Source organism: Pinus tabuliformis, chromosome 8 (assembly GCF_031772625.1).
Source record: "Pinus tabuliformis cultivar Carrire ecotype Pingquan chromosome 8, CPIR1, whole genome shotgun sequence".
NCBI classification, from domain to species: domain Eukaryota; kingdom Viridiplantae; phylum Streptophyta; class Pinopsida; order Pinales; family Pinaceae; genus Pinus; species Pinus tabuliformis.
Genome location: NC_142294.1, coordinates 1,866,028,663 through 1,866,056,223, shown reverse-complemented (window position 1 = coordinate 1,866,056,223; position 27,561 = coordinate 1,866,028,663). Strand labels below are relative to the sequence as shown.

Genomic DNA, 27,561 nt, shown 5'->3' with positions numbered 1-27,561 from the left:
TATAGTTATAGTCACTGACATATTTTTAAAATGCCATAAGTAAAAATTATAAACACATAAATAGGAAAACTTATAAACACATAAAGTAGGATTTCAAATTTCAAGTCTATGTAAGTCGTTTCAACTACATAAATAGGAAAACTTATAAACACATAAAGTAGGATTTCAAATTTCAAGTCTATGTAAGTCGTTTCAACTAACATCTTATATCGAGACAGTATTTTTTCGCAACATCCATGTACTATACAACTGAAAATGACAATTTTCAGTAAGTCCCGCCTGAAGAACCATTATAACATTACAGCAATCACAAGTCACCTTGAACCATTACAACATTACAGCAACCATAAGTCACCTTGAAGAACCATTTTAGCATTTCAGAGAAACTATTTTTTAAACCAATGAAACGAAATGACATGTCGCAAACAAAACAAACAATCTGATCTGATAGACAGAAATTAAATGGAAACTGAAATTACAACCCAAAAACAGAGGAAACAGGGTTTCTATTAAGATGCTCTGCAAATTCGCCTCTTCCAACTTTCCCTTTCTATTATCTGGTATAAACGAGAGGAGAGCTCCATTAAGGGGAATGATCTCTTTTGTATTTTTCCCATTCTTCCCACCATGTCATGAAGCTGTTGCCTTTGAAGAAAACATCTGGAGAAATTTTGAGAGCGCTGTTCATGGTTGTCACATACTTTTCAAACTGTTCCAGACTTCGTAGGCTTTGGTGTTGGCCTTGTTTCAGATTTTCCAGGTCTTTGCAAGCCTCTTCTACACGTGCCCAAAAGCACGAATCCTCAGTGAGAGACGCAGGCTTGGTGCGGGTTCTCTGACCTCTTGAACCGCGAGTTTTTTCTTTCGCTTCCATCCATTCCTGAAGAACTTTATAGCGATTGGGTCTTCCATCTGAAAGATAGTTGCCTTTACCCTTAGACATGCGATAATAATGTGCAATATCCAGAGGCTCTACAAGTCTCCTATACGCAGTGCCAGCATTTATCCACTTATTTTGGGATTGGAATTCACTGGGCAACTCATGTCTCTCGCACATTTCAATAATCTCATCCCAAAAATCAGCGAGCATTATCCTATAGCGATCAGCATGGATATCCTTCTTGTCAAGTCCCTTGAAGGTATCATAATATCCGATGCCACCATTCTTCTCACAACGCTCTTTATACCATTCAATCTCTGCCAAAAGATTTTGCTTTAGGCTTAATGCAGTAGCTAGCTTATCAACATTTATGAAGAAACTGTTTTCAATTTCTCCGGCTTTTCGTAGGGCACTCTCTGCACGATCACGCTGCACAGAGTAATCATCACCATTTCAACATAATCATTTCCTGAACGAAGAAAGTAACATTCAAAAGTGCAGATAAACGCAGTGCTACAATAGAATCTTATATCAAATCTGACACAGTATGAAATTAATTGAACTTCTAGACAAGCTGAGGGGATAGCCATGGATTTTACCCAACAGTAAAAGGACAAATAATGAGAGCTTCATTTTTTTTAATATAGAAAACTTTATATTGAGGTTTGTCATTATACCAAACTCTTCCAAATGCCAGTGTGATAATTACTCTAACACCCGCACAGGATTTAAGAAAAAGTATCATTGAAAAGTGGAGAGAAACAAAATGCTATAATTAATTTTTATATCAAATCTTACACAGTAAGAAATTAATAAAATTTCTAGACAAGCTGGGGGATGGCCATGCATTTGACTGAACATTTGCGCTTCATTTTTAATAAAAAAAAACCTTCCAAATGAGTGCGACCATTACTCAAACACCTAACAACATCATATGCCTGAACTTAAAAACATTCAAAAATGCAGATAAACCCAGTGCTACAATAGAATCTTATATCAAATCCTATACAGTAGGAAATTAATAGAACTTCTAGATCAGCTAAGGTGGATGGCCATGCATTTTACCAAACAATCCAAAGAAGATAAATAATAATCTCTTCATTTCTTTAATATAGAAAAAACCTTCCAAACTAATGTGATATATTACTCCAACACTCAACAACATCACTCTTTAAAGAAGATAAATAATAATCTCTTCATTTCTTTAATAGAGAAAAAACCTTCCAAACTAATGTGATAATTACTCCAACACTCAACAACATCACTCTTTAATATAGAAAGAACCTTCCATATCAGTGCGATAATTACTCCAACCAGCAATAACATCATATGCCTGAACTAAGAAAGAAACATTCAAAAGTGTACTCGTCAAATGCTTGAGGTAAGTATTTAACATAATACTCGTCAAATTTAACTACTGATCTGCGGTAATCACTAGTCAGTAGTCCATAATACATTAAGGAATTTGACTGATATAAAGGCTAACTGCACAACAAAATCACTATCACCGGATGTTATTTAGCTTATATATAAAAGCTCATTTTTATTTTAGAATGGAATTGAGTATTACCTGAGCTCCAACGCTAATAGCTTCAAGCTGCAATAAAATACCCATCTCGTAAGGGGATTCTGAATTGGAATTCTCTATTGATCGTATCCCTCTTATGGAGTTTTGCAAAACCTCCTCCAAAACAGAATCATACCTTATGTGCTCTGAAAGACAGGCCTGTACAATCTCATCAAAAGAAGTTTGTTGGCTTGGCATAGTCAAACTAAGCATTTCCAAAACCGTCTGAGCGTTTTGAATACAAGCTGCACCATTGCTTGAGCAAAGCATGTAAGTGCCAAAAGGTCTGTACGGGCTGCTTGGAGAAACAAAGATCTGATTCAGAAGAGTCCTGGCAGCATCTTGAATTAAAGAATCAGGCACATTTATGCCCTGCCAATAAGGAAAAATGGTAGTCAAGGGATTAGCAATTGACTCAATCGGTGCAAGGAGCATCCGAGGAACAATATCATGCTTGGAAACCACGTGACAAAAGTTTCCTCCCCAGTTCTCACGGCCTACTGCTTCAGCAAGACTTTCATCTCCAACCAGAGGGCAACCAAACGTGATACAAAAGGGAGAGCTTTGCCTTAGCCTCTTTTCCAGAACCCATAATGTGGCCAATGTTGCAATTGCCCCTCCTATTTAATGACCCACAAATATGATGGGCTTGAGTTTCCTTTGTTTGGAGTCCGTGTAAATCTGCAACTGATTGATCATGTAATACAGAGTACAATGTTACTTTTCTTTTTGAATTTCGAAAATTTGCTCCTAATGAAGTAAACCCTCTTTTTAAGAAACTAAGGTCATTTTGTCCTCACAGCTGTACATAGATATATCAATTTACCTTTGCTTGAAAATCTGTTTTCTCCCTTATATGGAGGAACAGCGTAAGAGCTCCTGGATGAATGAGGGCTGGATTGAGGCAACCAGAGAAGACATTTTGAACAGTCTGTATATTGTCCTCTCCACATTTACTCTGGTTGAAAATGAAATCTTCTACTCTTTGAAACGAAGCGAAAGCAACACATACGAAATCTTCATGCTCATTCACAGTAAAGCCCTCTGAATTGCTTGCATGAAGAGACTCTTCCCAGACCTTGGGCAGTAGTCCATATGAGACAAGAAAAGTTGCACTCTCCTGACCAACAGTGAACCTGCATCAACATTTCTGTAAATCAGCACCATATAGGCTCTATATGCAGGAATGGACCCTTCTGAATTTAGATTTGTGTGCATTAAATGGGTAGAAATTGCAAAGCTTTGCAAGGTGAGAAATGTTGACCATGGATAAGTGAGCATGGAATCCTTGTCAACTTATATTTTTGTACACTATATGTGCCAGTTGGACACAGTTGGGTAAATAAGGAGAAATGGAAGAGATGACCAGATCCAACAAAAACACAACATTGATGTGAAGAACCAAGATGCGAATGAAAAAAATTAACAAAATATAAACATAAATAAAATTTGATGGTAATGATAATGCACAAATAAAAACTGAAAATGATGTATTATTAAAATAAATAAAAATGTAATTAAAATAAGCGAAAAACTTACGTGTTGAAGCTAATGAATATAAAAGAAAAAACATTCCCAGCCTCCACTCTGACAAATTAATTTCAAGATTGACACAGTAAAGCCTATGACCAAAACACGCAGATCGTGCAAAGAGAAGAGAACACGATTGTGGAAGTTCATGCTTACTCTGGAGTTTTCGTTTCTGATTCCATGGTCCGCTATTGCTACTGGATTTACTTCACAATGGTGTCGGATCTGAGCTGAAAATACACAATGGGTTCTTCAATATATAGTCAATATATAGAAATGGAAGGAGCTGAGTGTTAAAAAATTTACTGCATAACATAAATAATTATTGAGAGGAATAAATATAAAAATAACCAGCGACAATCAGAAACACATAAACACAAATGTTTATCAGGAAAACCCCAAATCCAGGGAAAAAACCAACTTAATAAGATCTCATTAGCATTGGCCAAAACCCTGGCCAATTCGACTAATTGAACCTTCACCACTCACCTCCGGATCTTGCATTACAATGAAGTGCTTTTAGCCTTTTATAGACTCCATTACATATAATACCACCAGCAGAATACCATAGATACACAATACCATATGCCCCAAAACTGTTTAACCTGGTCAACTTTGATTCTATCCCTCGTCAAATTTACCTAACACCAAGAACAAGTTTACCTAACGTAATATCGTGGAAGTAGAGAGGAAAAAAGTTAATGGGTGGGTACCGAGCTAAATTCAATAGTCCACATATTTTCAGGACTAACACCAAGAAAATGGAAGGAACTGAGTAATATCGCGGAAGTAGAGAGGAAAAAAGTTAATCGGTGGGTCCCGAGCTAAATTCAATAAGTCCACATATTTTCAGGACGGGGAATTGGAAGGTTCCGAGAAATTTAATGACGGCCGAGTTGTTAGGGAATTGTGAATAGAGTGTCATCTTAGATTATTATAAATTGAAAGACCTATGCACACGTCGTGAAAGTAGTGAATGGGTGGAATGCGGAGTGCAAAAAATTATTCACTAATGGCAACCCAAAAGCGGAGAGAATTATTAGGATTTATGGTGTAAGTTTGGTGATGGTAATTGGAAGGAGACCAGTAATATCCTTGGAAATATAGAAAATGGAAGGAACTGAGTAATATCGGGGAAATACAGAGGAAAAAGGACTCCAAGATTTTTAATGGGTGGGTCCCGAGTTAAATTGAATTAGTCCACATATTTTCAGGACGCGGAAATATGCTGGAATTGGAAGCCTCAGAGAAATTTAATGAGTAAGGAGTTGCTGGGCAATAGTGAATAGACTGTCATCTTAGATTATTATAAATTGAAAGACCTGTGCACACTCTTGAAAGTAGTGAATGGGTGGACCGAGCAGGAAAACATTATTCACTAATGGCTACCCAAAAGGAAGGGAATTATTAGGAATTCGTGAAAGTAGTGAATGGGTGGACGGAGGAGGAAAAATAATTCACTAATGGCTACCAAAAGGAAGGAAATTATTAGGAATTATGTTGTCCGTTTTGTGATGGTAATTTGTTTATTATTATTGGCTTGACTCCAAGATGTTGTCTATTTCATATAGAAATGATAAAATAATTAAATTTTAATTGAAGATAGTGATATGTGTATTTTTTATATATTTAAATACTTGTAACACAGAATCAATCACAAAAAACAATTAATCAAATACATATTAATAGATAATGGTTTCTTTATATTAATTTAATTTCAATATTTAATTTCAATACATGAAGGAAGGTTTTGTTAAGTAAAAATTAAATTGATTTTAATTTCAAATTTATTAAGCATTAAATAAAATCAAATTTCAACCCATTATATATATATATATAATTTTTATAAGTTATTTTCATTAAAGCTATATATGATGATGGTGGTTAACGTCCACTGAGACCAAACTTTGGTCTATCGGACCTAAAGAAACGAATTATTTAGTTTGATTTAAAATTTTATTTCTATGCTCAAAAAGCTTGGAGAAAAGCCTCCTGAGCTCACTGTAATTTTGACAATGTAAAAGGCTAGGAAGGTTAGTATTGCAACAAAGATTTTGAAACTGAGATCTAATGTGGTTGTATACAGGGCACTCTAAGAGGAAGTGATTTTTATCCTCAATGTGCATATTCTCACAGAAATGGCAGAACCTTTCCATCCATGGTGTTTTAGGAATTGCCCAATGCCCTGTTTCACTATGGAGCTCATGAGAATTCACTCTAATCTTGGCTATATTAATTTTCTTCTTTGAGCTAGTTAAAATAGAGAGATACTTTTGATCTTCTAGGGTGGGGTTGCTGACCTCCTTATAATATATTAATTTTCTTTTAGCTGCTAAATATTTCTCACACCACATTTTTCTTTGAACTTAGAGGTAACAATATTTTTAATGTTATTAATGTTTTGCAATGCAACATTCTCGTCGATCTCCCAATGGTTTAATCAGGCCCTGGTGTCTTTATACCAACCTCGTTTGAGCCTTAGGTGGTTTTGGTTGGAATTTAAAGCTAGCTTAGGAAGTCTATGGTCTCCTATGTTATTGAGTTTGTGCTTGTACAACAGAATCCTAGTCATAGCTAGGCTCTCGATAGGGGAAAGACTCACTTCTATAAGGAGAATAGGATAGGATGTGTTTCTTTTAATTTTGAGGTTATACGTTATAAAACGTTTATCGATTTGCTCAATCTTTCTCCAGGATTCTCTAGATATGCTACAACCCCAAACCTCACATCCATATAAGATAACTGGAGTGACTAAAGCTTCAAAGAGGAACTTCTTTCTATCCCACATTACGAGGTTTGTCGTTTTACAATTATTTTCAAGACCAAAATAAGCTTTCCATCCCCCATTAGTACTTTTCTCAATGCTATAGTTCCAGTTGAGCTTGTGATGAATATCCATTCCTAGGTACTTGTAGGAAGACACTTCCTCCAAGCTACTATTGTCATACATAAAATTAGCGTAAGTGTCCTTCTTGGATTTGATAGTCATAACTTTTGTTTTGTCAGTGTTAACAATCATACCCATGGTAGAGCAGAAATCCTTAAGAAGTATAAGTTGTTTATCAAGATCAGATGGGCACCTTGCGAGAAGAACAGTATCGTCAGCGTAGAGAAAAAGGATGATTACTATCCTAGCTAAGATCGTGCCAGCACATCCTGCTTCCTCTAAATAACCTTCTAGCTTGTCGATGTAAATGCCAAATAGGGTAGGGGAGAGGGGACAACCTTGTTTAATTCTGATATTACACTTCATATCTTTCGACCACCTCTCATTGCTCTTTAACTTGGTAATTACATTCTCATATAACCTTATAACGACATCTCTCAACTCAAAAGGAACCTTTAGCTCTTCTAATCTATTACGAAGGTTGTTTCTAGGAACCATATCAAAAGCCTTTCTAAAGTCCTCAAAGCAACAAAATAGATTGGATTCATTGTGGCATTCCTCCACAATGATCCTAATCGTAACGAGGTGGTCTGATGCAAGAGCATCCAGCTCAGGGAGGTCATGGCTGGAGTGTTTGTCTTTGCAAACAGATATGTTTCATTTAGTTTTTTTTATTTTCATTTAAATTTCTAGGAATGGCTGTCTCAACCCACTGTTAGTTTTGCTTACGTTCTTTTTATTTTTAGTTTTATTTAAACTTTACTTTTAGATTACAGTCAATAAAGGACAATTATCCAGAAATAACCAAATGTAACTTTTGGCAGTTTGATAATTGTCCAGTGATCTTTACAAAACAGAGAAAGGGAAAAAATACTGTAATCTTTTTAACCATCATAGTATTGAATAGAGAAAAAAACAGAAATATTCTGAAGAACAAATACATATGAACCCATATATATTGTAGCTTAAGTATTTTCTGCGTAATTCAGTTAAATTCATTTTCTTTTCCATAGCATAATGATGAAAAACAATGAACAGTAAGCACAGAAGAAAAAAAAGCACCCGGGCAAGTTTAGCAAGATAACAGAGTAGGCTTGTTGAAGAAACAAGAGTGTCATTGTCAGAGGATCACCCAAGAAAAAAAGTTACAGGTAAAAAACTGAACTCATATCAATTTCCTTTGAAAATTATTATCAACAGAAATCATTGTCTATATATATATATATATATATATATATATATATATATATATCGAAATCGAACATCCACATTCCAATATTCAGACACCAGTTATAAAACAGAGTCGACAGTGCCAAAAACCACCGCGAGGTCACCAGAGGACCGTTATCATTACAAACATAAATTAAATAGCAGAGACATAAATACACAACGAAGCTATAGCCACAGTAAGGCCAAGATACAGTAAGGCCGAAGCCAAACCCTCGACTACAAACCCATAGAATACCACGAACAGCAAAACACCTCAAATAGACAAGCAGGGAAAATATCTAGGAGTGACCCTACTCGATTCAAGCGTAGGAGCGAGGGCGCGAGGTCAATAAACAGGAATTTAGCTGCACACCTGCATGGCCAACAAAACAAGCCATTAGAGCCAGCAAAACGAGACCAAAAGTTATAGGTTTGAAAGGAGATGAAGGGATTTCCAAAAGAACTTACCGAAAGAGCTGAGCTCATGCAAAAGGGAAGAAACTACAAACCAAGATCATGGCTGCAGAGTGCTCATTGCCCACAAGGAGCAAGAACGGTTAGCGATGGAAGAAAACGAGGAAGAAAAGACTAGCTTAGAGAGAGGACTTACCTCTGGATAACCACCGAATGAGAGCCGAGAGCTGAGCCACTCTGCAACCATAACCTGTGACCAAAACCAAGTGAATAATCAAACAGTGGAGAAAGTGCATTAAGAACAACATCGTATAGCAAAATCCTATAACCGGAAATGTAACCAGAGCCAAGCAAAACTGAAACCAGAGACCGAGAGCAAAGGTTCCATACCCAGAGCCTCGAAAACGAGCACAGAACAAGAAGCATTGACAACATACGTAGGTGGAAACCTGTTAGGCCCCTATACTACTAGTGTAACCCCTTATTGTTATTAGTACAACCCACTTATTATATTGATGTACCAATATAGTGCCCATATTGTTACTCTTGTGCCCCATAGAAGCCCACTATTGTTATTAGTGTGCCCTTACATTATTATTGTTATGTCGGCTCTGATTATGTTATGACCCCTTAGACTCCTATATATAGAAAGGAGGTATTTTCATTTGTATCATCCAAGAATTGTTCATTTATGTAATGTAAGGAGGTTTCCCCCTCGAAGAGGTTGAATTCTAAGGTGTGGATTTATCTTTTCTATCTTTCCTTGAGCTGGTTTCATAACATTTGGTATCAGAGCTATGGATTCTAGGGTTTCGCTGCTCCAAACAGGTCATCGTGGAATTTTCACTATAACTTTTTTTCTGTGATGTTTCAGAAGTTGAAAAAAAAACCCATTTGAGAAGAAATTGCGCTAAATTTCGGGTCCAAATTTCAGAGCTTTTAGCGCTATATTTGCGGAGATATGATCTGAGGAAGTTGGTCATTTTATAGACTCCTGAATTACATTCCAAACAGGTGACCTGGGGAAAGTCATCATAACTTTCTCTCTAAGCATCCGATTGAAATTTCGTAAGAAGCTGCAGAAAGACGACAGTCTGTAGTTTCTTGTATAGCTTTTTCAAAGCCAAAGGTTAAAAAATTGACACGTGGAACTTCATACAAGTTCGCTCTTCTGGAAAGGTCTATAATCAGGTCATCTTGGGAGATTGTGCATAACTCTTCACTAAGATCCCCCAAATTCCTCATTTTCACACAAACCCTAGTTTCTTGCTACAACTTGACAATTTTCTACGCTAGGGATATGTTTTTCCCTTTTGGACCCCTTCCCCTCACTCAATCTCTAAAATTCAACTTTCCCCTACTTCCTAACATCCCTCCCTACTTCCCAAAATTTTCTCAAGAATTTAGAAGCCCCTTATCTCGTTCATTTCACTTCATTTGGTGGCATTGGAAAGAGGACATAGAGGGCTACTACAATTAGCAATTTTAGAACTTAAATATCTGAAAGTACAGCGTTACAGTCGTTTCAAGATTGAGGTCCTAAAATCAAGAAAAAGTAAGATGAGGAAGTTTGATGGCAAGGATCCGGTAAATTGGATACTTCAGATGGAGCAATATTTTGATCTACATGGTGTACCACTGTTACAAAAGGTATGTATTGCATCTTCATATTTAGAACCGGATCAATTTTTATGGTATAAAGGGCTTTTTTCTCGTAAACAACTTGTTACGTGGTCAATTCTCACGGAGGAAATGATAGCACATTATGAGGATACAAAGAGCAACACCTTCTTTACAACAACACCACAACAATTGGAAATAGTAAAAGGGCTTTGTGACATATTGGAAAGTAAAATTATGGCAACAAGGAAGTCTACCTCCCACAACTATAAATATGGAAGTGTTGTTTCTCCTAGCCTTCCACAACCTACAAGGGTTACACCACAACAATTGGAAGAAAAAAGAAAAAAAGGGCTTTGTTACAATTGTGATAGCAAATGAACTAAAGGTCATAAGTGTGCTGAGAAGAAATTATTTTACATAGAGTATGAAGAGGAGGAAGAAAAGGATCAAGAAACATCAAAAGAAGAGGATATATGCCAGGACCCAACCCCAGAGAAAGAAGAAATGAATCAGACCATATTTTGTAAACTATTGGTAAGAATGACCACTTCTCAAACTCTCAAGATAGAATGACATATCAAGAAGAAAAAGGTGCAAGAAGTGAAAGATCACTTCAAGAAAGAAGAAATGAATCCAACCATATCTTGTAATTCATTGGTCGGAATTACCACTCCTCAAACTATCAAGATAGAAGGACATATCAAGAAGAAAAATGTTCAAGAAGTGAAAGATCACATCGAGCGTCAAGAAATGAATCTGACCATATCTTGTAAAGGATTGGAAGAAATTACCACTCCTCAAAATCTAAAGATAGAAGGACATATCAAGAAGAAAAAGGTTCAAGCAGTGCAAGATCACATTGAGCATCAACAACAAGTTCTCCAACTTTTAAAGGATAACGCCACTTTGGTGCAAAATCAAATGAAACAACAGGTATATCAACATCATAGTGAAAAATATTTTGATGTAGGTGATCGGGTATTTTTACTACTACATCTAAAGCAAGCTATTTATGAGAAGGAAATGTTGGCAATCTTAAAAAATGGCGACCTTACCGAATGGGAAGACTCTTCAAGGATGAGGATGTGGAAGCATTGTTTTGTGCTATTTCTATTATCCAACCAGATTGGATAAACAAAGTAGGGGATGAATGGAAGAAGGACAAAGAAGTATGGCCAATTATTCAAAAGTTGCAAAAGATCCCAATTCAAACAATATTGCCAGAAATTGAAGAGGAAGGAAAAATCATATTGGAACCTGGAGTAGTCACAGAAACAAGAACCCGACAGCTACGAAATTAATCAATTTCAGAGTATCTCATCAAGTGGAAGAACTTACCTACTGAAGATTCCACATGGGAGGACAAAAATTTTATACAGAAGCATCAAGAACTACTCAAGCGTTGAGGAAAACGCTTTTTAAAGGAGAGGGGCATGTCAGGCCCCTATACTACTAGTGTAACCCCTTATTGTTATTATTACAACCCACTTATTATATTGATGTACCAATGTAGTGCCCATAGTGTTACTCTTGTGCCCCATAGAAGCCCACTATTGTTATTATTATGCCCTTACATTATTATTGTTATGTCGGCTCTGATTATGTTATGACCCCTTAGACTCCTATATATAGAAAGGAGGTATTCTCATTTGTATCATCCAAAAATTGTTCATTTATGTAATGTAAAGGAGGTTTCCCCCTCGAAGAGGCTGAATTCTAAGACGTGGATTTATCTTTTCTATCTTTTCTTGAGCTGGTTTCATAACAAAACCCTCATAGGACTTCATGCCCAGGGTTAGTGAAATGAAACCCCTATAAAGAAACTAGAGCCAGAACTCTCATTTTGCGGAGCAGCAGAGTGAAAGAACCAGAGACCTCACCTCGCAAGTAGCACATTGAAACAATAGTGAAATGACCTAGCTTAGGGTTTCATGGGTATGGTAAGAGGCAGGAAGGAACAAGCCCCAAGGTCAAGACACTTGTCCTCAAAAAAATTAAACCATAGTACAGTGCCATAAAGTCAACCAAACACATAGTTAATAATAAATCAATCAGCAGTTAATTATTAATTCGTGGGTGTAAAGGGTTGGTCCCATCAAATTTTGGTATCAGAGCAGGTTACAGTTAATTGTTTTTCTTTACAAAATGGAAGCCGGAAGAAGAGGTCGTGGCAGAGCTATTCGAAGAGTAGTAGATGAAGGATTGAGAGAAGAGATTAGGATCCTGAATGCCTGTTTGACGACCGTAGAAGCAGGGAGGAGAAGGGATCCAGAAGTAGGGGACGATAGTGATGAAGAAGTTGTAGTTACAACAGATGGATCAGATGAGGAAGGACTTGAAATCAAATTGATAAGGTCATTTTTGTTCGCTAGCAGTAAGCCAAAGCCTGAGATTCCAAACTATAATGGTATTTTGTCCACATAAGTGTTGTTGGACTAGATTAGTGAGTTAGACAAATACTTTGAATGTGAGGAGATCAACGAAGATAGGAAAGTTAAATTCATTGCCACCAAGTTGAAAGGATACATAGCCTTATGGTGGGACAATGTTCAAGCAGAGAGGAGAAGATTAAATAAGTTACCCATTAAAAAGTGGATTAGAATGGTCGTTAAGATGAAAGGTAAGTTTTTTCCCAAAGATTACTAGATTTCTCTATATCGGTAGGTGCAGAATTTGAAACAGAGAGGAATGACGGTGAAAGAATATACCGAAGAATTTTATCGGGTGAATCTGAGAGCTGGTTATACTAAAGACACCCCAAAAAAGATAGCAAGGTTTGTGAATGACCTAAGGCCAGAGATATTAGACAAGATACATATTCTTTCTCCAAAAACCATAGAGGAAGCATACCAGAGTGCCTTAAAGGAAAAATAAAAGATCGCAAGGAAGCAGAATTCCAGGAGAGGACGTGGAACTGGCAGAGGGAAAGGACAATCATTTGGAAGAGGAAGGACTACCAACAACAGAAGAGGGCAACAGTTCAAAGACCTCAGGGGCAGCATAAAGGGAAGGTAACACTAGGGGAGGAAGGCCATACTAGAGAGGAAGGGGAAATGGCAGGGGCAGAGGAGCTGCCTACCAGTGTTACAAGTGCCACAAGTGGGGGCATAGGTCCTTTGAGTGTCCTGAAGGTGAACAGGCTGGACAAAGAGGAGAATATGTTACTCAATTAGAGGAAGCAGAGGCACCACACCAAGAGGTAGAGAATGTATCAGAGACAGGAGAGGCCTTAGTCTTGAATAAGGTACTGCTGAAACCGAAAAAGGAGACAACTGAACAAACCTAGAGAAAGGCATTATTCCGGATTGTGTGCAGGTCACATGGAAAATGTTGCAAACTGATTATAGACAGTGGGAGTACTGATAATATGGTTGCAACAAAGATGGTGGAGAAATCGGGTTTGAAAAGGTTGAAGCACCCAACTCCCTATAAGGTGTCTTGGTTACAGAAGGGTCACCAACTGCTAGTTGATGAGCAGTGTGAGGTGGAATTCCATATTGGCAAGTATAGGGACGAAGTGATTTGTGACATCATGCCCATGGATGTGTGTCATATTCTGCTAGTAGACCATGGCAGTATGACCAGAAAGTTGTTCATGACAGGAAAACAAATTGTTACAAGTTTTTCAAGGATGGGATTAAGCATACACTAGTACCCATCAAGGAAGAAGAAACAATAGAAACTAGTGGGACAAAAGTGCTACTGGTGGGTGGAAAATAATTTCTAAAACAGATTGAAGATGACGAGGTAAAGTATGCTATTATAAGGAGACCAATAGTAGTGCTGTTGCACACTGAAATTTCAGACTTACCTAAAGAAATCTAGGAGTTGTTGCAAGAATTTAGCAACATCGTGGTGGATGATTTACCAGATAAATTACCACCAAAGCGAAGTATCAGTCATCACATAGATTTCATCCCTAGAGATAGTTTACCAAACAAAGTTTCTTACCAAATGAGTCACAAGGACAATGAAGATATCAAGAAGCAAGTACAGGAATTGTTGGACAAAGGCTTGATAAGGGAAAGTTTAAGTCCCTGTACAGTGCCGACAGTTTTAGCTCCCAAGAAAGGAGGCGAGTGGAGGATGTGTATAGATTCACGAATAATAAATAAAATTACTATCAGGGACAGGTTTCCATTGCCACGAATGGATGACATGATGGACTGCTTGAGTGGAGCAGCATATTTTTCGAAGATAGATCTAAAGAGCAGATACCACCAGATTAGAATAAGAGAAGGGGACGAATAGAAAATAGCTTTCAAAACTAATGAAGGACTGTATGAATGGCTGGTGATGCCATTTGGGTTGAGTAGCGCCCCTAGTACTTTCATAAGCCTGATGAACGAGATGTTGAAGGAGTTCATTATGAAATTTGTGATTGTGTATCTTGACGATATACTAATTTTCAGCAATACCAAGGAAGAACATTTTCGACACGTTCAATATGTTCTAGAGAAGTTGCGACAAAACAAGTTGCTAATAAATTTGAAAAAATGTTATTTCTTTCAGAAGGAGTTAGTCTATTGGGGTTTTGTGATTGCAAAAAATGAGCTGAAAATGGACCCATAAAAAGTTGCAGCTATACTTAGCTAGCCATCCCCTAAGAGTCTGTTCAAAGTTCAGATTTTTCATGGGTTGGCAAGTTTCTATCACTAGTTTATAAAGAATTTTAGTGGAATCTACGCACCTATGTTGGATACCATAAAAAATGCAAGTCAGCCTTTTCGTTGGCCTGAAGCTGCAGAGAAGAGCTTCCAGATATTGAAGAAGAAGATCACTGAGAGGCCAATTCTAAGGTTTCTTGATTTGAATAAACTTTTCCAAGTTCATTGTGATGCCACTAGTAAAGCCATTGGAGTTGTACTCAGCCAGGAGGACAAACCAGCAGCCTATTTCAGAGAAAAATTAAATGAAAGCAGAAAAAAGTATACATCTTATGACAAGGAGTTTTATGCCGACATCCAAGCCTTGAAGAATTGGAGACATTATCTATTGAGTAATGAGTTTGTCTTGTTTTCTGATAATTCTGCATTACAGTATGTTATGCAACAGTATAAGTTGAATCACAAACACATAAAATGGGTGGATTACTTGCAGAGTTTTACATTCGTATTGAAGCATATTAGTGGTCAAGCAAACAAGGTAGCAGATGCACTAAGGAGAAGAGTTTTACTCTTGAAGGTGTTGGTATTTGAACACCTGAAGGACTTGTATCAAACATATGCAAATTTCAAGAAGGCTTGTGAAGCCTACCAAAATCCTTTGTTGAGGAACAATAGTCCATGACTGGACTATAACTTGTAGGAGGAGCTACTATTCAAGGGAGGATAGTTGTGTGTTCCAGAATGTTCGATGAGGGAGAACATCATCCGGGAAAAACATAGTGGAGGTCTAACTGGACATTTCGGCATTGATAAGACCTTGGATCAGCTCAGTCATTTCTATTACTAGCTGAAGATGCGAAGAGACATGCAACGATATGTGACCAGGTGTAAGATATGTGAGTTGGCGAAAGAGCACACTTAGAACACGGGGTTGTATACACCCTTTCCTATTCCAAACAAACCGTGGGATTCAGTCAGTCTAGAATTTGTCCTGGGTCTGCCAAAAACACAGCGGGGTTTTGATTCCATCATGGTGGTTGTGGATCGATTCTCGAAGATGGCACACTTCATCCCTTGCAGGAAAACTAGTGATGCTACCCATGTATGATTCGAATTGGATCCATAAAGAATAATTAATAGAGCCATGGCTGTACCAGGTCAGGATAGACTTCAAAGAATTTACAAAAATGATCAAAAACACCTCTAAACTAGTGGCAATGGCAGCCAGCGTGGAACGACAAGGACCTTGGTCAAAGCGTGCTGACCGAGGCCCATGGAGACTAGGCGGGAGGAGAAATTAGCCTTTGGGAGGCCCGGGTCAGGAAATAGAGGAGGTTTTTGATACGCGATCTGGGCGAAAATCCTCAAAATGGAGAAGCCCTGAGCACTCGGTCACATGGGAGCCAGGAAAACCATGGGAAAAAAAGGCTAAGCGCTAAAGGCGGGACCTGTTCCAAAACTCGGCGGTATTGATCGAGGGAATGCATGGGCGGTAAGTAGTTTTGATGGAAAAGGAGTGATTCTGCTCAGTGCCCAACGCATGCCAAGAAGAGGAGAGAGAAAATTGCGGCTCATCGCATGCTAACGGTCAAGCTAGTCAACCACGTGGGATGAGCGAACAACGTTAGATCTGGGGGGTCCAGATCTAATGGCTGAGATCGCGACCGATGGAGAAGACAAAATTGATGGGGGATTAAGCTGCTCTATGAAAGAATTTGAAGTCTGGATTGACCGCCACGGTGGCAAAAGACTCATTCCACGACATAAACGAAGAAATGTACCGACAACGCAGGTTGGTGCAGTTCACAGGAGGACAAGTGGCCATCCCTTTGAGCCTGATGATGATGCGGGGAATAGGGAACTCCAAGCGCAGCTGCAAGCAGGAAAATTGACGGAAGTGGAAGCTGAAGCAATCCGCCATGAGCTCGAATGGTTTAAAGTCATAATAGAGAACAGAGAGAAAACACGGAAGAGTCGGGAACCCAGAGAGGAACACCAAAGACAAAAGATAGAGAAGAGAAAGAATCAGTGAAGCAAAAGCAGAAGAAGACAGAGGGATGATCTGACCAAAGGCAGCATCGAGCACCAGAGAGCTTGAGAGATTCAAGCCATCCCTGAGAGGATCTGTCAGACCAGAGAGGTCAAAGAGCTAGTAGAGAAGAGAGTTTGTGTACTCTACTGGCTTGGGGAATCCAAGAAACACCCTGCCAGGCTAATCTGTTTGAGGAGACTCATATTGAGATCCTTCATTGTAATTCTCTACTTCAAGACACAATAAAAAGAAGGTCACTACTAAGAGCTGGACCAGAGATGTAGCCCTGGAGGATAGGGTGAACACCTTATTAATTTCTTGTGTTCTTGTCTTTGCTTACTGTATTTCTCTGCTGTTTTCCATTTCAAGTGTCTATGTATTGCAATCTAATCGATCCGTTGCTTAAATAACATGGACACCCACACCAACATATGAGTTTGTAATACCTTTAACTAATACTTTAACTGAGGTCACTCATAGGGTGATTATCAGATCAAGTGGTATTAGAGCTTTAGGTTGTAAGGTTAGACAAGCTTGTGTTGGTTTAGTTGTTGAATGCTCACTAGATCAAAGCTCAAATTAGGAAAAGGAGAGTTGGTTGAAACTAATCCTGAAATTGGGAGAGTCTATCCTTGGAAGACAATGTCAGAGGAAGGTTCTGTGGGGCTAGACCCTCAATTCATAAAGAGTTTCCTAGCTATAAAGTCTATGGTAGAAGAAATGTATAGGGAATTTAGAAAGCATAAGGATGAAGATTCATCAAGTTCTAAATAAGATAAAGAAAAAGATGAGTCTCATTCCCATGACCACTCAAAAGGAAAAGGGAAAGAGGAAAACTTTCTCACACCTCCTAATAACCCTGTGCATAATAAGAAAGCATCTTTGATTAAGCTAGATGTTAAATTTGACTTGCCTATATATGATGGAGAGATAAATGTTGAAAAGTTGGACAATTGGATTAGACAAATTGATGTGTATTGCAGAGTGTAGAACATCAACTTAGACAATAGAAAAATTCAGCTAGCAAGCCTACGCCTAGGAGGCACTGCCTTGGTTTAGTGAGAAGGCAGAACCCAAGCTAACATGAAAAGACATGGTAAGACCATCTCTATCTGGATTGACTTTGTTTCTGCAATTAAGAAGTAGTTCTATCCATTGGTCTACAAGCAACAAGCCATGATGAGTTGGAAAACTCTTCGACAGTTGAAACGGCAAAGTGTGCAAGGGTACACTCAAGAATTTAGAAAGAGAGCATTGATTCTAGGGATCTCATTAGACTCACCAGAGACTCTTTTTAAGTACATTGGTGGTCTACATAGCTACATGAGGCATGCCATCCTCATGTTTAATCCCACTAGTATAAATGAGGTATCTGTATAAGCTACTCATCTAGAAGCTACATGAAAGAACGGGAATCCAGAAGTTGGGGGACCATCCCAACCCACTGCAAGTAAGAGCAAGGAGAAAAGAAAGTAGAAGTGGAAAGCAAGGAAGGCTAACACTGCACAAAAAGGCAAAGCTTCATGCACTCACTGTAAAAAGGATGGGTATGATGATGAGCATTGTTGGATTCTGCATCTAGAGCTGAGACCTAAGAAGCCTGAGGGCAAGAAGAAGAAGGTTGCTATAGCTATTCAGAAAGATTTGGGGTCAGACTCAGGAGATGAAACAATCATTGCAGGCACACGTATAAAAGGTAAGAATTCTAAAGCATCTACTAGTAATTTTTCTCAATCTATTATTGATGAAGAACATGAGAGAAAAAGACATAAGCTTTTCCATATTCGATTTATTTCCAAACATCAAAAGATTGATACTTTGTTTGATAGTGGCTCACAAGTAAATTTGATTTCTGAAGCAATTGTAAAGAAATTGGGATTAGCAACTATACCTCACAAGAAACCATACCCATTAGGATGGTTGAATGATAAGGCACAACTACAAGTGACTAAACAGTGCAAAATCAAGTTTTCTTTTGGGTCAGCATTTGTAGATGAGGTTGAGTTAGACATAATTCCCTTGGATATATGTGTAATTGTTTTAGGAAGTCCTTACTTGTATGATAGAAAAGCTATTTTCTATAGAGCTAAGAACAAGTATCTACTTGTTAAAGATAAAATCGAATACTTTTGTGAGAGCTCACAAGCTCAAGAATAATTATACTCTCATAAATTCAGGGTAGATGAAGAGAATGATAAATTCATGCAAACAATTCTTACTAATGGTTGTAAAGGAAAATAAAACTGATAAAACCAATGTATTTGAGGGCTGTAATGCTAAGCAGCAAGCTAATGTAGAAAAGATTATTTCAGAGTATGATGTCCTATTTCAGGAACCTAAAGGTTTCCCACCCAAAAAGGAAATAGTACAGGATATTATTTTGTAGCAAGATGTTCCATTGCCTAACATTGGAATGTACAGGTTGTCTGCTTTAGAGAATGTTGAAATCAAGAAGAAGGTGCAGGAGTTGCTCAAGAAGGGGTTTATCAGGCCTAGCACATCACCATGTGGGTCACCAATTGTTTTGGTGAGAAAGAAGTATGGCTCGTGGAGAATGTGCATTGACTACCGAGCACTGAATAAGATAACAATAAAAAATCGTTATCCCCTTCCTCACATAGATGATCTTTTAGATCAATTAAAGGAAGTTGTTTATTTCACCAAGCTGGATTTGCATAGTGGATACCATCAAGTCAGAGTTGCAGATCAAGATGCATGGAAGACTGCTTTCAAAACAAAGCAGGGATTGTATGAGTGGCCAGTTATGCCTTTTGCCTTGACCAATGCCCCTGCTACTTTCATGAGATTAATGAATGATGTACTCAGACCTTTTCTTAATGATTTCGTTATTGTGTATCTGGATGACATTCTGATTTTTAGTAAAACGTCGGAAGAACACTTGAAGCATGTTAAGAAGACATTAGATATTTTGAAAAGAGAAAAACTTTATGTTAAACTCTCCAAATGTGAATTTGGAAAAACCTCTCTAAATTATTTGGGTCATATAGTGGGGGGTGGTGAATTGAAAATAGATCCCTCTAAAGTGGTAGTCATTGTAAACTGGCCTAAACCCGAGTCTGCTACAAAAGTGAGAAGCTTCTTAGGAGCAACACAATATTGGAGGAATTTCATCTCTAACTTTTCCTCAATTGCAGCTCCCTTACATGCTTTGATAGGATTGAACAAGGTGTTTTAGTGGGGAGGCAAACATCAGAAAGCCTTCGACACCTTAAAAGAAAAGATTAGTACAACACCTGTACTAGCACTGCCTGATCTACAAAGACCATTTGAGATCCAAACAGATGCCATGACTATGCCATGGGAGCAGTGTTGACACAACACAGTAAACACATATGTTATCATTCTGAGACTTTTAATCCTGCAGTAGTTAACTATCCTACATATGATAAAGAATTGTATGCATTAGTTCAGAGCATGAAAAAGTGGAAACATTACTTAATGGGAAAAGAGGCAGTAATACATACTGATCATCAACCACTTCAATATCTACACTCCCAAACTAAGTTGCAGCAATCAAGACATTACTGATGGATGGTTTTTCTACAACAGTTTCATTTGGTCATCAGATTAAAAAAGGGCATCCACAACAAAGCTGCAGACATGTTATCAAGACCCATTATAAATGCATCTACTATACTTAAGCATAATTCTGTGTTACATGAAAGCTACATTGAACAATGTGCTCAAGATATAGATTTTAAAGATGTATATGCAACTTTGAGTCGAGGCAAAAAGGTAGAAGAATTGGATTATCATATGAAGGACCAACTCTTATATCATTGTGGGAAACTTTGCATTCCACAAACAGAGAGAGTAAAGATAATTAGAGAGGCACACACTTCTTTGATATCAGGTCACTTTGGGGTAAGTAGAACAGTTGCACAACTGCAAAGATTTTTCTATTGGTCGAAAATGAATGAGACAGTTTCTAGATATGTAAGAGGGTGTACTATGTGTGCTAAAAGCAAGCCCAACAATAGAAAACTAGGCTTGTACACTCCATAAACAATTCCTTCTCACCCTTGGGAAAGTGTTTCCATGGATTTTGTTGGAGGACTGCCTAAGTCTAGGAAAGTTCATGATTATCTGTATGTGGTTGTGGATAGCTTCAACAAAATGTGTATTTTGATACCTTGTAATAAACAGATTACAGCTGAACAAACTGCAAAACTGTTCTTTGAACATGTATGGGTTCATTTTGGATTACCCACTTCTATTGTATCTGATCGAGACACCCGATTTGTGGGGAAGTTTTGGTCCAGTCTGTGGGAGCTGATGGACACCCAACTCAAAAAAAGCACAGCTTTTCATCCACAAACCGATGGCTAGACATAAGTAGTTAGTAGGATAGTGATCCAGTTACTCATAAGATATTGCAACAAACTTCCTAAGCTTTGGGATGAACATTTGTGTTATGTGCAGCATGCTTACAACAGAGCAAAACAATCTTCTACACAGAGATCTCCTTTTGAAACCTGTTTTGGTTTCACACCAAGGTGTCCCTTGGATTTTGTCTTTGGTAAAGATACCACAGTTGATGGACACAGTGATGTGGACAAGGCAACTAGGTTCATTGAACATATCCAAGAGATCCACTAGGCAGTACAGGAACAAATGGAAAAGAACCAAGCCAAATACAAGGCAAGGCATGCCAAGCATCAGATGGAGCATAGTTTTCAAGTTGGGGACCAGGTCTGGCTATATATCAGCAAGGACAGGATGCAAGGTGAAGGTAAGAAGCTAAAGCCTATCAGGTATGGACCTTTTAGGATATTTGAGAAGATTGGTGAAAATGCTTTTCACCTTGATCTACCAGCTTACATGCACATCTACTCAGTTGTAAATGCAGATTTCTTGAGATTTTTTGAATCTTCAATGGTTGAGGATCCTGAAGAGCAAGGTCAATTACCTTCTATTGATGACCTGCTACCTGAATATCTGAATGAATTGCATGAAGACACATTCTTGGACAGGAAGGTGAGGACAAAGCGTAGAGGAGATGTTGAGTACCTTAGAATTAGACTCAAAGGTTCGAAGTTGAGCAATGAAAAGTGGATTGAGATTGGGCAAGTGAGATAGCAGTACCCTCACTTAGTCGATGCATGAAAGAAAACCAACTTTTGGTGGTCCAAAAGCTTTTTAGTGGGAAGGCCGTGATCTGAATTGGATCCATAAAGAATATTAACAGAGCCATGGATGTACCAAGTCAGGACAGACTTCAAGGAATTTACAACAGCAATCTGAACCAGTGGCAATGGTAGCCAGCGTGGAATGACGAGGACCTCGGTCAAAGCGTGCTGACTAAGGCCCATAGAGATTGAGCGAGAGGTGAAATTAGCCCCTGGGAGGCCCGAATCGGGAAACATAGTAGGTTTTTGATGCGCGATTATCGCGCATCATTGGGCGAAAACCCTCAAAATGGAGAAGCCCCGAGAACTCGGTCGCATGGGAGCTGGGAAAACCGTGGGAAAAAAAGGCTAAGCACTAAAGGCGGGACCCGCTCCAAAACCCGGCGGTATTGATCAAGGGCATCCATGGGCGGTAAGCAGTTTTGATGGAAAAGGAGCGATTCCACTCAGCACCCAACGTGTGGCAAGCGGAGGAGAGAGAAAACTGCTGCTCATCACAGCCTACCAGTCAAGCTAGTCAATTGTGCAGGACGAGCGAATGATGTCGGATCTGGGGGCTCCAGATCTAACGGCTGAGATCATGCCCAATGGAGAAGACAGAATTGATGGGTGATTAAGCTGCAATATGAAAGAATTTGAAATCTGAATTGACCACCATGGTGGCAAAAGACTCATTCCATGACATAAATGAAGAAATGAACTGACAACATAGGTTGGCGCAGTTCGCAGGAGGACAAGTGGCCATCCCTGTCAGCCTGATGATGACAGTGGGAACAGGGAACTCCAAGCGCAGCTGCAAACAGGAAAATCGACAGAAGTGGAAGAGGAAGTGAACCGCCCTGAGCTCGAATGGTTTAAAGTCATGAACAAAGAACAGAGAGAAAAAATGGAAGATTCGGGAACCCAGATAGGAACACCGAAGATAGAAGATAGGGAAGAGAAAGAATCAGTGAAGCAAAAGCAGAAGAAGACAGAGGGTCAATCTGACCAAAGGCAGCATCGAGCACCAGAGAGTTTGAGAGATTCAAGCCATCCCTAAGAGGATTTGTCAAACCATAGAGGTCAAAGAGCTAGTAGAGAAGAGAGTCTTTGTACTCCAGTGGCTTGGGGAATCCAAGAACCACCCTGCCAAGCTAATCTATTTGAGGAGACTCATATTGAGCTCCTTCATTGTAATTCTCTACTTCAATACACAATAAAAAGAAGGCCACCACTGAGATCTGGATCGGAGATGTAGCCCTGGAGGATAGGGTAAACTCATTAATTTCTTGTGTTCTTGTCTTTGCTTATTGTATTTCTCTGATGTTTTCCATTTCAAGTGTCTGTGTATTGCAATCTAATAGATCCGTTGCTTAAATAACATGGACACCCACACCAACATATGAGTCTTTAATACCTTTAACTAATAATTCTTTAACTGAGGTCACTCATAGGGTGATTATCAGATCAATGTAGCACACTTGTTTTTCACTGAAGTCGTCAGACTACACGGCTTACCCAAGTACATTATTTCCAACAGGGATGTGAAATTCACAGGACATTTCTGGCACACCTTGTGGAAAAAGCTTGATACGAAGTTAAATTTCAGCTCCACTTATCACCCACAGACTGATGGGAAGATGGAGGTAGTGAACAGAAGCTTAGGAAACCTACTGCGGAGTCTAGTTGGGGAGAATTCACGAATGTGGGATCATGTACTTGCTCAAGCGGAATTTTCTTACAACGATTCACCGAATCAGAGCATAGGAAGTAGTCCTTTTCACATCTTGTATGGAATGCATCCCCGAGGAGTGCATGAGCTATGAGATTTGGGAAGTTAGAAAGAAGAAGTGCTGATGAGGAAGACTTTGCAAGAGTAATTAATGATCTACATGAGAAGGTGAAGTCAAAATTACAGGACAACAGTCAAAGGTACAAACGGAAAGCAGATCTGAAATGATGGGAGGTACAATTTAATGTAGGGGATCATGTTCTAATGCATATACAAAAAGAAAGATTCCCTAAGGGTGAATACAATAAGCTGAAATTCAAAAAAATTAGACCTTGTAAAATTCTACGTAAGTTTTCTACAAATTCTTATGAGCTGCAATTGCCTCCACATATAGGAATATCGCCCATCTTTAATGTGGCAGATTTATTCCCGTAGACTGCAAGTCCAGAAGTGGACAGTTCGACACAGCCAAAGTGGGATACCTAGGAAGCGAGTAGTTCGTGGATGAGACAAATTCCTTCAATTCAACCACTTGAAATTGAAGGAATCCTCGATACAAAGGTGGCTAGGCAGACTCGAAGAAAGGAGTACCTACAGTACCTCATCAAGTGGAAGAACTGCCCTATTGAGGACAGTTCGTAGCTTGACACAGGACAAATACAACGTGCAGGGTATTCTATCGAGGATCTCATGGACCAGAGCCATGAATTTTCATCTACCTCAGGAGGCTGATGTAGGAGCATCTAGCTCAGGGAGGTCATGATTGGAGTGTTTGTCTTTGCAAACATATATGTTTTAGTTGGTTTTTTTTATTTTCATTTAAATTTCTAGGAATGACTGTCTTAGCCCACTGTTAGTTTTTTCTTATGTTCTTTTTATTTTTAGTTTTATTTAAACTTTACTTTTAGATTACAGTCAAGAAAGGACAGTTATCAAGAAAAAACCAAATATAACTATTGGAAATTCGATAACTGTCCAGTGATCTTTACAAAACAGAGAAAGGAAACAGCTACTGTAATATTTTTAACCATCATAGTATTGAATAGAGAAAAACACAGAAACATTCTGAAGAACAAATATATCTGAACCCATATATATTGCAGCTTAAGTATTTTCAACGTAATTTAGTTAAATTCATTTTCTTTTCCATAGCATAATGATGACAGACAATGAACAGTAAGCACAGAAGAAAAAAAAGAGCACTCGGGCAAGTTCAGCAAGATAATGGAGCAGACTTGCAGAAGAAACAAGAGTGCCACTGTTGGAGGAACACCCAAGAAAAAAAGTTACAGGTACAAAACTGAACTCATATCAATTTCCTTTGAAAATTATTATCAACAGAAAACACTGTATAAATATAAAATATATATATATATATATATATATATATATATCAAAATCAAACATCCACAGTCCAATATTCAGACACCAGTTATAAAACAGAGTCGACAGTGCCAAAAACCACCTCGAGGTCACCAGAGGACTGTTATCATTACAAACATAAGTTAAATAGTGGAGACATAAATACACAGCGAAGCTATAGCCACATTAAGGCCAAGATATAGTAAGGCTGAAGCCAAACCCATAGAATACCACAAACAACAAAACACCTCAAACAGACAAGTAGGGAAAATATCTAGGAGTGACCCTACTTGGTTCAAGCGTAGGAGCCAGGGTGCGAGGTCAATAAACAGGAGTTTAGCTGCACACCTGCATGGCCAGCAAAACAAGCCATTAGAACCAGCAGAATGGGACCAATAGGTACAGCTTTGAAAGCAGAGGAAGGCATTTCCAAAAGAACTTACGGAAAGAGCCGAGTCCGTGCAAAAGGGAAGAAACCACAGACCAAGGTCACAGCCGCAGAGTGCTCACTGCCCACAAGGAGCAAGAATGGCCAGGGACGGAAGAAAACGAGATAGAAAAGACTAGCTCAAAAAGAGGACATACCTCTGGATAACCACAGAATGAGAGCTGGGAGCCGAGCCGCTCCGCAACAATAACCTGTGACCAAAACCAAGCGAATAATCAAAAAGTGGAGTAAGTGCATTGAGAACAACAGCGTATAACAAAATCCTAAAACTAAAAATGTAACCAGAGCCGAGCAAAACTGAAACCAGAGACCGAGACCAAGGGTTCCAGACCCACAACCTCAAAAACGAGCACAGAACAGTAAGAATTAACAGCATATGCAGGTGAAAAACCCTCACAAGAATTCATGCCCAGGGTTAGTGAAACGAAACTCTTGTAAAGCAACCAAAGCCAGAACCCTCATTTTGTGGAACAGAAGAGTGAAAGAACCAGAGACCTCACCTCGCAAGTAGCATAGTGAAATAGTAGTGAAATGATGCAGCTTAGGGTTTCGTGGGTATGGTAAGAGGCAGGAAGGAACGAGCCCCAAGGTCAGGACACTTGTCCTATAAACAATTAAACCATAGTATAGCACCATAAAGTCAACCAACCACACAATTAATAATAAATCAATCAGCAATTAATAATTAATCCGCAGGTGTAAAGGGCTGGTCCCATCATGGTCTGTGTTGAGTGCTACTTTCTAAAACCTGCTTGGCCTTTAGCCTGCTTACCTTCACTTTCAAGCCATATGCTCAACTTCCTTTCCAGAATAATACCATATAACTTAGCTAGGAGAGGGCTGATCATAATTCTCTGATAATTAGAGGGGTTATTTGTATCCCCACTTTTAAAAATAGGGATAATGAGGCTTTGAGTCCATATTATTTAAGTATAGTTATTTAATTTTTTAATTTTTAGATTTTTAAAAATTTTGATTTTGTCTTGAAAAAGATTTCAACTTTTATGACAGAACATTACACATCATACTCGGCTGTAGAATAAGCCTCTCAACTCAATTTAAAAAATTCTTAAAAATAAGCTAAATTATAGCTTTATTTAATATTATTATAAAAATAATTAATGTATAAGGACACACACACACACACACATTTGAAAAACAAGTAAAAATTTAGTAACTTTTGATTTATGACTATTTCTAAAAATATTTAAAGTGAATGTGAAATTAAAATTTTAAAAATCCAATGGATTTCTATTAATTTAATTGAGAAAAACATTCTATATAGTAATTAATCAAATTAACATTAAAAAATCTTTAATTTAGATAATTAATTAAAAATAATAATAATTATGTAATTAAATAAAATATTAAACATAAAAATTAATCAAATTAACATGGAAAAACTCATGTCAAGTGGGTTTAGCTTAAGTGTTAGGGAGGAATCAATATTATCCTCCCCACTCTATTTCTAGTCTCAGTGTGATTTGTTAGAAAATTATATATTACAGAGCAATGGAACACATAAAATATTGTAGAAATATAAACACAGAAAACGCATAAAACAAGAGAGACACAGATATACATGGTTCACCCAGTTTGGGCTATGTCCACGGAGAAACATCCAGTCCTTCTTTTTATATTATCAAGCAAACTGAAGAGATACAACCTACAACAGATTCGTTGTAACTCCCTCTTCGCACTCAATCTCCTCTCTCTTCCTCACTCAGAATACAGATCTACATAGACGCAATACAATTCCCTCATTGATAGTGAGGGGTTACCTTCTAGGACAAAAAACCCTAAATTAAACATAACTTCTACCATCAGATCATTCGCCTAATGAATGGCCTGGATTGACTAGAAATTACTATACTTTTACAAGGCGATTTTACATCTGTTTTTAGCTTCAGGGGCGCTACCCGCAAAACCCTCGCCGGGGGACCGCTGGCCCCTGGACCCCCCAGCCGGGGGGGATTAGCCCCCTCAGACCTAGGTGGGGGTGACAAGTCCCCCCAACACCCCCCCACATAGAGGAGTGTACAATCTTCCTGGGGTATACATCCAGATGAAACCTTTGAATACAGAAGATAATCAGGCTCCACACCCAACAAGATTGCATACTCACATATTAATTGGGTAGT

General features: G+C 38.4%; 1 pseudogene across 1 annotated transcript; it reads right to left on the bottom strand.

Annotated features, from left to right (window-relative positions):
- Positions 1 to 314: 314 nt before the first annotated feature.
- Positions 315 to 4,240, bottom strand: LOC149243769 (lipase-like PAD4; annotated as a pseudogene). The gene is made up of 4 exons (XR_016246702.1): positions 4,134 to 4,240; positions 3,274 to 3,583; positions 2,451 to 3,134; positions 315 to 1,309 (listed from the first exon to the last, which is right to left on the bottom strand). The product of XR_016246702.1 is annotated as a lipase-like PAD4 (transcript).
- Between the last annotated feature and the right edge of the window lie 23,321 nt (positions 4,241 to 27,561).